Genomic DNA, 13,366 nt, shown 5'->3' on the forward strand with positions numbered 1-13,366 from the left:
GTGATTTGAAGAGCACAAATTTGTTAGCTTAAATATGATTGTTGTTGGACAATTCAATTCAAAGGGTGTGATTTGAAGAGCACAAATTTATTTACAGCCTATACTTGCAGGGTTAGCAAAAACACAAGAAACAATTCCTCCGATACTTACAACCTATATTTACAGCCTACATAGTGCACTAAACCCCGAAAACACATGATTCAAAATACCTTCAACCTGGAATCTTAGATAGAACAGCTTGGCAATCTCGGACAGAATAGTAGCTAAACCTGAAAAAACAAACAGCAGAGGGCCAGGGTTCATGTCGAGCAGCTCGAATGGAGAGGGGGTGGAGATGGGGTTCGGGAGGAGACGGGGACGGAGATGAGGAGGTAGCAGGCGGCAGAGGTCCGAGACGACGGCAGCACCGAGCAGCCCGCCACGGACGCCGCGATGGGGATTAGGGATGGTGGTGGGGGCAGTGTGGAAGGCGCGGGCTTTGGAGGAGGAGCGCGGCGGGTGGCGGCGAGGCGGACGGTGGGGAGGCGGGGAGCGTCGGACCTAGGGGCGGGGCTGATGGTGGGGAGGAGGGCGGAGGGGAGGTGGAGGGCGCGGCGGTGTCGGCTGCGGGAGCGACATTGGTGCGCCTGGGGGAGGCCGGCACGGGCGCGGATGCGGAGGCGAGGGCCCAGGAGCGCGCAAAAGGACGAGATGAGAGCAGTGCGGGATGGGGAAGATGGCCGGAGAGAGAGGTGCGGGGAGATGGACGGCACTGACCTAGGAGGGGAGGGGTCAGGCTCGGCCGCCGAGGTGCGGGGACGGCGATGGCCGCGGCTAACACAGCGGCGAGGCTCGGGATCTGGCGGAGAAGGCAAGCGGGCGAGAGGGCGAGCACGGTGGCGCGATGACGACCGGGCGGCGGAAGGAGGGGGCGCGCGTGAGGGTGTGGCGAGGGGGGGGGGGAAGTGGATCTGGCGAGGGAGGGACCGACAAATTAGCTAGGGGGAAGATTACTAGTGGCGCACCCCCTGGCGGTGCCCCATTAGTATGTTTTTTTAGATAGCAATGGCGCATCCTCGAGCGGTGCGCCACTAGTAATCTTGTTTTTTCAAGATAGCAATGGCGCACCAGCCAGAGGTGCGCCATAAGTAATTTTTTATTATTTTTTGTTGCATCTAATAGTTTTTTAGGAAATGGATATGAATATGACACAGTAATAATTTTTTATAAAAACAGTAATAATTTTTTTAAAATATCATCAAATTTGTTATTTGAAAATATTTATGAATATGAAAAAATATCATCAAATTTATTATTTGAAAATATCATCAAATTTGTTATTTGAAAATATAATCAAATTCATTTGTGACGGTGGAGCGGGGGAGGGTGCGGGGGGTCGGCGGCGGCGGTGGAGCGGGGGAGGATGCGGGGGATCGACGGCGGCGGGGGAGGGTGCGGGGGGTCGGCGGTGGCTGTGGAGCGGGGGAGGGTGCGGTGGGTTGGCAGCGGCGGCCAGTGGAACGGGGGAGAGGGTGCGGGGGGTCGGCGGCGGCGGTGGAGCGGGGGAGGGTTTGGGGGGTCGGCGGCGGCGGCCGGTGGAGCGGGGAAGAGGGTGCGGGGGTCGGCGGCGGCGGTGGAGCGGGGGAGGGTGCGGTGGGTCGGCGGCGGCGGCCAGTGGAGTGGGGGAGTGGGTGCGGGGGGGTGCTCGGCGGCGAGGGGGACCGGATCTGACGAGGTGGGATAGCGATCGAGATGGAGGGGGATCGAGAGCGAGTGTCCTCATGAATATTCAATATTTTTTCATACTGAATATGAAAAAATATCATCAAATTTGAAAAAATATTCATGAATTCAAAAAGTGCCCATGAAATTTAAAAATATTCATGAGTTCAAAAAGTGCCCATGAAATACAATCGAGAAATGAAGGCTACAATTTAAATACAATCGATCTTAGCTAGCTATCTGTTCACAATCTTCTTGCCCTTATTTTTCGTAAATGGAGTTCTTCTCTTGAACGGACGTCCTTTAGGTAGGGTGGTCCTGCTTCTTCTTGTGGTGTATATGTTGAGACTTCATCGTCGTCGTCATGTTCCATCTTCAGGTCGCCGTACTTGTCGAAGTCTTGCTCATTGGCGACTTCATCCATTCCGATGATCTTCCTTTTGCCTCTCCTCACGACAACACGACTGAGCTTTGGCGGGTCGGTAATGAAGAAGCATTGGTCCACTTGGGAAGCCAGTATCCATGGCTCATTTTTCGCGGTGACGTTTGCGCCCGCGTTCTTGGATTTGGCTTCGGGTATAACCATGGTGGTGAAATGATGCTCTTGGCCCATCTGACACGGAACATCGGGACCTTCTCTCCAGTGTAGCTCTGCTCCCAGATCTCCTCGATCCTTCTGTAGTATCTATCCTTGTCGTTACCGGTGTAGGATTCCATCGTTACCCCGGAGCTCCGATAACCATCGCTCTTCATGTCCTTTCCCTCGGTGTATAATGTGTAGCCGTTGATATCTTACGCCTCATACGTCATTAGCTTGTGCTCGGCGCCCTGTGACAAGGCGAATATGAGTTGTTCTTCCGCGGAAGAATCCTCATGTAAAGGCTACGACGTCAGAAGCTTCTGCTTGAACCAACGCGTGAAACATGAGTTGTGCTCTTTGATTATATCTCCGTACGTCCTCTGTTGGCCTCGGTCCTTGTACGTCTTCTCAATAAAGGTTTTGTGCTCTACCACCCAAGGATCGACCACGTCTATGTGTTGTAGCACGACTAGGTTTGCTCTTTCAAAGTCGGCGAGTCGACCCTCGAAGTCGACATGCATTTCTCGGCGACCATCACGGTTACCCCATCCAGCGAGCCTGCCAAGGTGCCTGTTGACGGGCAGACCAACGGGGTTCTTGATGCCTAGATAATTTGTACAGTAGGAGATGCACTCTTCAGTCAGAAAGCCCCTGGCTATGCTTCCCTCTGGACGTGACATGTTGCGAACGTATCCTTTGATGACACCATTCATCCTTTCGAACGGCATCATGTTGTGCAGGAACGTCGGCCCGAGTTGGATGATATCCTCCACAATAGGGACCAGCAGATGCACCATAACATCGAAGAATGCGGGCGGGAAGTACATCTCAAGCTCGCATAGTATCACCACGATCTCTTCCTGTAGCCTTTTGAGTTGCCTCACGCCAACCTACTTCCGAGAGATGACGTCGAAAAAGTTACATAGGCCAAATAGCGTTTCACGGACGTGCGCGTCCATGATCCCACGGATTGCAACTGGAAGTATCTGCGTCATCAGCACGTGACAGTCGTGAGATTTCATCCCGCTGAACTTCTGCTTCGCTGGGTCTAGGTATCTGCTTATCTTCCCCGCGTAACCGTAAGGAAGTTTTACTCCTATGAGGCAGGTAAAAAACTGATCGATCTCCTACTGACTTAGAGTGAAGCACGCGGGAGAGAAGTCATTTCCAGTCTTCTTGGCCTTTTTGCCTTTGCGACAACTTACCGTGTCCTGCTTCGCCTCATCATCATCATCATTAGCGTGAAGCTCCTCCCTGATGCCCATTGATTTCAAGTCTGCCCTTGCTTTCGGCCCATCTTTGGTCCTCTCTGGCATGTTGAGCAGGGTACCAAGCAGACTCTCACACACGTTCTTCGTGATATGCATGACATCAAGGCTATGAGGCACACGGTGGATCTTCCAGTACGGGAAGTCCCAGAAAACAGACCTTGTTTTCCATACCTTCAGCAGCGGCTCTGGCGCCTTTCGCTTCTTTCCCAGCTCTGGCGCCTTTTGCTTCTTTCCCGGCAGTGGGCAATCTTTCCAGTTTTTCAATAACTCGTCTATTTCCTCGCCGCTCCTCATAAGCGGGCGTCTTCGGGGTTCGGTTTCACCATCGAACAGATCCTTGTGATTCCTCCATGTGTCATCGTCGCGAAGCCACCTTCGATGTCCCATGAATACGGTTTTCGAAGACCCGGGATCTCTATCTAGCTAGCGATACTGTGTCATCCATGCACCTAACGCATCCAGAAAATCCATGGACCACCTGCCCCGCGACATATCAGTAACCGAGATAGTTGTGCACCGTCGTGAGCAGTGCGGCTCTCATAGGGAAATATTCTTTCTCTGTGGCGTCCCACGTATTGGCTGGCATTTTCCACAGCGTGTCTAGCTCCTCTTTCAGCAGCCCCAGATACAGATTGATGTCGTTCCCTGGTTGTTTCGGCCCTTCAATTAGCATACTCATGTGAATGTACTTTCTCTTCATGCACAACCAGGGGGGAAGGTTGTACATCCACACAAACACAGGCCAGGTGCTATGTGTGCTTCTCTGGCTGCCAAATGGGTTGACTCCATCGGTGCTCGCGCCAAGCACGATGTTCCTTGGATCCTTCCCAAATTCTGGGTGTTCGAAGATCAACGCTTGCCACTGGCTCCCATCCCTAGGGTGACTCAGCATCTTGTCTTTTTTATTTATCTCCGGATCATTTGCGTCATCTTATTGCTTCTTCTCCTCCCTATCCGCGTGCCAACGCAGGAGCTTTGCTACCTTAGGGTCCGCGAAATACCGCTGCAGACGAGGAGTGATCGGAAAGTACCACACCACTTTTCGAGGAGCTTTCTTCCTCTCCTTGTATCGAGTGACGCCGCACACCGGACATATGTTAGACTCCGCGTGCTCGTCCCGATAAATGATGCAATTGTTCATGCACACATGGTATTTCACGTGCGGTAAATCCAGAGGACACACGATTTTCTTCGCCTCCTCGAAACTGGTCGGGCACTTGTTCCCCTTGGGAAGACGTTCGCGCCAGAATGACATGTTCTCGTCGAAGCATGCGTCGGTCATTTTGTGTTTTACCTTCATCTCCAAAGCCATGAGCGTTACTTTCAGGCGTGTATCCTCGGGCCTGCATCCTTCATACAATGGAGTAACCACGTCTATCTCTAGTTGATCCAGCTTGACTTTCTCTCGGGCGGCAACTCTTGCATTATCCGTCTGCTTGAGAAGTAGCTCTTGAATATGAGGGTCCTGGACCCAGCCCATCGATGGTCCATCGTCGTCTGCTCCGGCATCTTCCTCATCATCATGTCCGGCATCTTCTACATGATGACTGTGTACAGCATCACCGTCGTGATCATGTCCTGGAGATTCTTTGTCTTCTCGCCCGCCCTCGCCGCGGTTGTCTTGCTGCCCTTCCTCAATTCTTGCCCGGCCCCCATGGACGACTTCATAATCATCTTCATCACCTTGCCACTGATAGCCATCCATGAAACCACGCAAGAGCAGGTGGTCCCGCACCTGTACGGAATCGGGGTCCATAAGGCTCCTCGGCTTGCATCTTCGACACGGACATCTTATCTCCGTCTCGTTCTTTTGAAGCATCTCGGCCTTCGCGGAGCTCAAAAACCTATTCATGATGCCTTCGGTCATTGTGCGGACCAGGGTCACCTGCGGGGTAGAACAAAACGATATTTTAGAACCAAGAAAAAATTTGGCATGACTTTGCCTAAAAATAGGACCAAAAAGAATGCATAGTGCCAAAATTCTCGTCAAAACGGAAATGAATCAACATTCCGGCAAAATATTGGCAACTATCGCACTTCAAATACCGGTACCTGCAAACACAAACATATATGCAGCACCACAAACATATGCAACACCACAAACATACATAGATCTAGCTAGGCCATAAAAAGTGCATGTGCACGTTGTTGGACGGAGAAAAAAAGTAGATCTACAACATAAAGATAGTTTTCCTCTTACTTATCTATGAAAAAGGTAATTTAACCACTTAATTTGGATGAATCTATGGTGCAAATGAGGTGAGGAGGAGGAGGCAGCCGAGACAAGCTTGGAGGAGGAGGCAGAGAGAATGAAGTGGGAAAAGTGAGTGTGTAGGTGTGGCTATCCAAAATATCAAGTAGGTCCCAGGTTACTAATGACGCACCACCTACAAATGCGCCATTAGTAACCCTGGTTACTAATGGCGCACTAGCTGGTGGTGCGCCATTAGTAGTTTTGCAAAAAAAATATAGTAATGGCGCACTCTTTGGCTGGTGCGCCATTACTAGTTTAACTAGTAATGGCGCCCTGAAACCTGGTGCGCCATTAGTATTTTTGGGAAAATAAAAAAAATGTTACTAGTGGAGCACCGTGTGTCTAGTGCGCCATTAGTGTCTATCACACTAATGGCGCACCGACACATGGTGCACCACTGCTATATAATAGTGGCGCACCACATGTCTGGTGCGCCATTAGAGGCCATATCATCTATAGCCCTTTTCCTAGTAGTGGGGCCGCCGCCCCAGCATCCAAGACCTCGACACCACCTCACCCGTGACCCGCCGCACCCAAACGAAAGAGACGAGCTGAAAGGTCCCACCTTTCGCGCCCTTGCGCGACCCCCAGCGTCGAGACCCAATAGGTCGGCCAGAACTGGCATCCACCGACCCATCCTGCTGCCCCAAGCACAAGATGAGCTCGGTCCTGCAGCAACGAGGAGGGAACGAGGTCAGTCCTGCTGCATCATGCGTGAGACGAGCTCGGTCCTGCTGCATCGTGCGCGAGACGAGCTCTGTCCTGCGGCATCGGGCGCGAGACGAGCGGTGGACCGCAGCTGGGAGAGGACCAGCCCTTTGATGGGAGAAGCGCCCGGACGACGAGGAGATGGGGTGAAGATCGAGACTGCCCGAACGCAGACAAACCGACGCCGGAGAAGTCGGCCGATGCCGTGGACAGATCCATCGAGCCACCATGAAGCTGCCACGACACCGATAGGCCACCGAGACCTACCCATGCCGCCGCCCACGGCCAGAGTAGCTGCCCCGCCTGGCCGCTGCCCATCCGCGTCGCCCAGCGAGCTCCAAGCGCCGGAGCCGCCGCCACCCCGACCAGCCGAGGGGGCCTCGGTCAGGGCCGCCACCCGCAGCCCTAGCCGTCGCGGCCCGCGCCGCCGAGAGGCCAGATCCGGAAGAGCCGTCGCGGCCGCCACCTCCAACCTCCAGCCCGCACCACCACCACCAACTGCCGCGGTGCCACCACCACATGCCGCGGCCACGGCAGAGGTGGCCACCGGCAGCCCGCGCCGCCCGCAGCCGCGCCGCCATGAGCCAGATCTGGCCGTGCAGGAGTCGCCGCCGTCTCGGGCACATGCGCGCCACCCGCCTAGCCGCCCGCCGCGGACAGAGGAAGGGACGTCAGGGAGCCGCCATGGAGCCCGGCCACAGCGCCACGACCCGGCCCGGGTCGCCGGGCCGCGCCAGCACCGCCCGAGCGGGGAGACAAAGGGGCCCCGCCGCCGCCGGCAGCAGCAGGGCTTCGCCCGGCCGCGCCCTTGGGCGGCGGCGAGGGAGGAGGAGGGGGGAGGAGGGAGCGGCGGTGAGGGTTGGGGTTGGCCTCCGGGCCGCCTCGCGGGAGGCCACGCGGAGGGAGGAAGGGGAATTGTCACGTCATCCTGCCACCATTGCTGGATATTACAGTCCAGCAACAACAAATAGTAATCCCGGCAATAAGAGAGGAGTGCTGCTATGCACACGTTGACTTGCAGCCGATGTTTGCATGACCCCATGGTTAGAACCGTCCATAGATAGCAAAAATTGCAGCCCAGCCGCAAGATTTAGTATCGTGTGTCGTGTCCATATAGTAGTTTCGATAAGAGAGTGGGATTCCAATTTGTTGTATCACCCTCGCTTTAAAAGAACAACAGGCTGCCATCAACAAAGAGCAAGTGGTTCACTAGCTGAGACGGCAAGGCCGACTTTTAGCGCGCACGATAGGCCCTCTGCTACCAATAAAAACAAGTATGAAGAGATTTAATCTCCATTGCAGATATCGAAGACTTGAACACCCAAACTTGCCATCACTTAAAACAACCAAGAAAGATACTGAAAAAACCATACTCATCTTCTATATCTAAATAGCTAGCCCCCACTACTAGATTTCTCTACACATGCGTGCTTCCACATCACCTCAATTATTTATAGCCTTCCGATCAAAATTGTATGGCATCAAGGAGTCATGCATGTGCTCATAAGTTACTGTTTGCATTAATGTAAATTATGCAACCTTATTGGTCATGCATGTCTTCTTTTCCCAACACATGCGTGCATTTTTCATTAACCTATCAACTCAAACAACACCACTTCATCAATCATGTCTTCTTTTTGTGGGGATTTTTTTCTCTCTTTTATACTCCCTCCGACCGGAAATACTTGGCATCAAAATGAATAAAAGGGGATGTACCTAGACGTATTTTAGTTTGAGATACATCTGTTTTTGTCCATTTTGATGACAAGTATTTTCGGACGGAGGGAGTACATCATTTTGTCACACACACTTCTTTTATGTTTTATCATTTTAAATAAGTAAAACTCTTACATTTGTTCTCATTGGTTTTAAGCACTTATTTATGCATTGGTTTTAACACGGTTCCCGCAGCAACGCGCGGGGCATCATCTATTAATAATTAATAATTGAGCCCTAGTGAGCACATAATCTCAATTTGATCATCATTACCTCCAAACTGCCATACGACCCTATCAAAAGCTTTCATATACTGCATGCTGATGAATTGCCGATTGGGCGCAATCCCTATTTCCTACCTTGGGTTGCCAGCTTGCCGCTTACGCACCGTAGGCACCTTAGATCATTGACTTCGCGTTTCCCATTGACAGAGTGACCAAGCGAGTGGGTCCACGGGTAGGGACGCATCAATTGCGGTAAACCAATTTTGATCAACGCTTACTTATCTACTTTGCCGATGGATGTGATGGATCAAGCTTTCATCATGTCTTAAGTGCACAATGGTTATGTTTCACGCCCTTTTTGCGGTTCATAAAAATGTGAGTGTCGCTGTCCTGGCCAAGGGGGTCCTCGCCACGTCGGTTTCCGGCATGATGGGCCGAGCTGTGGACCTCTAGGACGTTTCTGGAAGATTACGGATTACATGAAGATTCCAGGAGACTTGGTGTACAATTCGACGATATCGAAGCCGTGGACTCTGCCTCCACCGAAGTAGCCGACCTAGTTATGTAAACCCTAGGACCCCCGTATGTTATATAAGCCTGAGGTTGGGCTCGTCGTAGATCACATACAATCTCGATACATTAGCTATATTTTGTACACAATCCAACACAATAAACACAAGCAGGACATAGGGTATTATCTCCTATGGAGAGCTCGAAGCTCGGTAAAACCTCACTCATGTTACCATCCCGCCAAGTCGCCTAGCTAGCTAGGACACGCTACCAAGTGATATGCCGGATTTATTAGCTGCGACAATGAGCACTCATATGCTAGAATAATATTGGTGGTGATTAACCGACTAGGAACGAAGGTTGATTGTTCCGAAGCTATCTTTGACTTTGGAAGCAATCTTATAGAGCACACTGAAAATGCTAATGGGGAGAAACTAAGTCAGAAGAGTTGGACTGAGTACCTTCAGGAGCGGGACTAACACTGTATGGTTGATTAACTTCCCACTTTTAGCTGACAGGCATCAACCATAGTGGGCTGGCTAGTTAGGCCTTTTTCTTTTCTCCCTTTTAAAACTAGATCACTCCATCTATATTCTAATAGCTCATGACATCGCGCGGTGCCCCAAATTTTTGAGGTCATGTGCCCTGCATTCTCACCAAGCATTGGCCATCCTTTTGATTCTGAACTTTTCCTGAGGTTAATATAGGCACCAATAAGCTATATTCCTTTTTATCGGACACTGGAAGAGTCACCCTTGTGGGCCATTGCATGTTGCTATGTTCTAAGATGCACACAACCAATTGTTTTTTCATTGAAGCTCCCAAAGTTCTTACAAAAGGAAGAATGTGCCATGAACTTGGCAATATTTGAACTTCCGGCAACTGTTAGCATGATAACTACAACACTTACCATACATGCACACAAATATCAAGAAAAACCTAGATAGTTTGGACAGCAAGACAATGCCTTCAAAAACGATGCAACACTGATTCGACATTGTAGTCGGAACTCGCCAGTGGAAGCCGGAACACAAGTTACCTAGATAGTGCCCACCTATATATGGAACTCCACGACACCCCTCATAAATATGAAATGATGCGCAAGTACTGTCATTACAGATGAACTGTTGGCCGATGGGCCCTAGCTAACTCTGGCCACCAACACCATGCTCATCTGCCACTGCTTCTGCCTGAGGAGTAGGAAGAAGCGGCCGCGAAGACGGTGGGTTGTTCTTGCAGTTAGGGCACCCATCGTGGGGACGATGGTTCTCTGTGGTGGGAGCCGGAGGTGGCCGCGGTTGCCTTCCACCTGCACACAACGTATGATATAGACCCCTGATGTCCATTGATCACAGCAGAGCTTAGTGAGGGTATGGACAAGCTGATGCTTAATTACCTCCCTGGACAAGCTCAACGTTGGCTGCACACAGGATCAGCACTGCTACGACCATCGCCCAGCACCGGGCGGACGATGAGGAAGATGACGCCGCTGGCTTCAACATCTTTGATAGTTGATACTACAGTACCTTGTAGATCTGTCTGTCTCGACTGCATGTGGATGTATGCTTGTCTGTGAATATATAAGCACGTAATCGTAGTGTGTAACCACTTGTCCATGTATGAACGCATGCTCCGGCCTGACCCCAAGGGCGGCGATGCGTTTGGGGAGGAGAGGCAACGACGACTAGTGCACGTCAACCGCATGCGCGTTTCCACGAAAGTGAGATTGTTTATTAAGAAAACCGCGTGACAACTCTCCCATGGCACCACGTCCAAACTGCAAACTGGCCAGCTTGTACGCGTCCACAACAAGTGTTTTCGACGGCACCAACTTTGGAAGGGTACGGCTGCCTAAACTTTGCAAATAACAGTCCAGCAACAAGTAGTAATCCCGGCTGGTACAGTCATTCTCATGTGCAAACTCCACTTAAAGGATAATTTCTTCTCAACACCATCATGCACTGGTCACCAATCTGCGCGGAAGTGAACAAGTCTCTTATTCCGTGCCACATGTAAGACTTCTGTGAACTCAACATTAATAATAACCACATATTTGAACTTAAAAAAGAATTTCACCACTGCCTACAGTCATTTTGAGTCAAAATACCCAGCTATCTCACCATTTTTTCTAGGTAGTCTTATACATTTTCCCTCTATTATTGCCTCGGCCTGCTTCTGCATATCCCATCCATATTTTGTCGTGTTTTTTATTTTTGAAAAGGAGGATGACCCCGGCCTCTTCATCTGGACGATGCATGCAGCTACTTTATTAATGGGAAACCCTTCCTATCATACAAAAACATCAAACCGATTGTGCGTCGTCGATTTGTGTTCCATCCCACAGTCCTCAACTCCATAGAAACCCCATTCTAACCGCCCGTAATCGACGCATCCACCTGCCCCGTATCTGTCACCATGTTCCTCCTCCCCCAAATCTCTCCTTGTTTCCAAACCCTCTTTGCCTCCGAGCTCACGAACCACCACGCCACCATGTTCTCTCCGCCAACGCCGACCAAAATTGACTAGACTTATTTGTTTTCAGAAAAACAGGAGATATTAAATCGGTCGGTAGTTAATAGCAATCCCACTTGATTAGCGCCTAGTTTTGGAAACAACTCACGAGAGATGCATGGAGCCTTTTGCAGTCATCAACGACTGTGACGCTTCTAATCTTGCGACCAGGGACTGGTCTTATAGGAAGCTAGGATCAGTTGTCTGATCCCTAGCAATTCCCTGGGAAATAACCTGATACACTAGTAGAAAAGGGGGCATCAGTCCCGGTTCATAAGGGCCCCGGACTAAAGGGTCGTTACCAACCGGGACTAAAGGGAATTTTGTGATTTTTCTTTTTTAAAATATTTTTAAAAAATAAATTTTTGAATTTTTTTTATTTTCAAATTTCTGAATTATTTTAACCTCTAATCTCTAATCACCATCCCTCATCACTGCTCAATTTATCCTCTAATCTCTAATCACCCCTCATCACTTCCCAAAAGGTCACCCATCCTCCGACTCCCCCAGCCTGAGCACGCTTAACTTCCACGTTCTATTCTCCCTCGTTTCTAAGTCTCCACTTGTTGTTTTCCTGACAATAGTAAGATGTCAATCCTATTAACCCTCAGGAATTTTGCGTGAGCATGAAGTGACACATTTCACTGTTTGAGTTTGAAACTATTGTTGTAAAAAACAATAATTATTTTGTAACACTAAAATTTCTTGAATAATTAGTTTGACCATTGTTTGACCACAGTTTGACCACAGTTTGACCAGATTTGACCAAAATTCAAAATAACTAAAATAATTATTTAGTAACACTAATATTCTAGAATAATTAGTTATACCATTGTTTGACGACAGTTTGACCACGCAGTTTGAAATTTTTTCGATTTTTTCCACTCTAGATCTTAAAAGCCCCGTAACTTTTTTCTATTAGGTTTTTGAGGATTTTAAAAATGTTTAACGGGGTTCCCCCAATTAAATTTGGATGTAACTTTTCGAGTAGATGATTTTTCATATAAAAACTTTTTCATCCGAGTTAGTATGCAAAAGTTATGCCCATTTTACTAAATTCTAGAGAGATTTTGCAAATAAAGTCGAAATTAACATTTGCAAATTTTCCCAACAACTAGACCACATATCACATGGGAAACTTATTTTCTTTTATTTTTTTGACATTTTCATCATTTTCTTTTATTTTTTTGCAAACTGAAAAGGCGATCCACGCGGGGGGGGGGGGGGGGGGTAGAGTTTGAAAATGGGACCTTTAGTACCGGTTCGTGCCATGAACCGGTACTAATGCCTCAAACCCCATTAGTACCGGTTCGTGGCACGAACCGGGACTAAAGGTCTAACCCTTTAGTCCCGGTTGGTGCCACGAACCGGTACTAATGGGCATCGCACCCTTTAGTCCCGGTTCGTGGCACCAACCGAGACTAAAAGGTCCAGACGAACCGGGACAAATGACCCACGTGGCCCGGCCGGCACCCTTTAGTCCCGGTTCAATCCAGAACCGGGACTAATGGGCAAACCTGGCCTGGACCAAAGCCCTCTTTTCTACTAGTGATAGTATATTTCTATTTCAGGAAACAATGCTGCTAAATCTTAGTTGACTTGTCTCAGTCGACATCTTAACCGTTTGATCGTTCCTTGCTTCACGATTTGCGCATGGGGTTTGCTTTGTCTCGATTGGCATGCGTATAAGGCAAGCGACCGACCCGTTTTCATTTGTTTGTCTATTTTGGGCCTTTTTCTGGTGTCGGGTGGCTTGGCTTGGGCGGTGGGCTGTGGCAGGAGTTGAGAAGGAGCTCCTATACAGCGCTGCAGGCGCCCGTTAACGATCCAACGCCTGCAGCGCTTCTAGCATGGGCCGGCCCACTAGCGTGGTGCCCAAAGTTTTTTTAGT

General features: G+C 49.8%; 1 long non-coding RNA gene across 1 annotated transcript; it reads right to left on the reverse strand.

Annotated features, from left to right (window-relative positions):
- Positions 1–9,752: 9,752 nt before the first annotated feature.
- LOC123064259 (uncharacterized) lies at positions 9,753–10,504 on the reverse strand. Its single transcript, XR_006430654.1, has 2 exons — positions 10,361–10,504; positions 9,753–10,273 (listed from the first exon to the last, which is right to left on the reverse strand). It is a non-coding gene; the product is annotated as an uncharacterized lncRNA (long non-coding RNA).
- Between the last annotated feature and the right edge of the window lie 2,862 nt (positions 10,505–13,366).

This window comes from Triticum aestivum, chromosome 3B (assembly GCF_018294505.1).
Source record: "Triticum aestivum cultivar Chinese Spring chromosome 3B, IWGSC CS RefSeq v2.1, whole genome shotgun sequence".
In the NCBI taxonomy this organism is placed as follows: Eukaryota; Viridiplantae; Streptophyta; class Magnoliopsida; order Poales; family Poaceae; genus Triticum; species Triticum aestivum.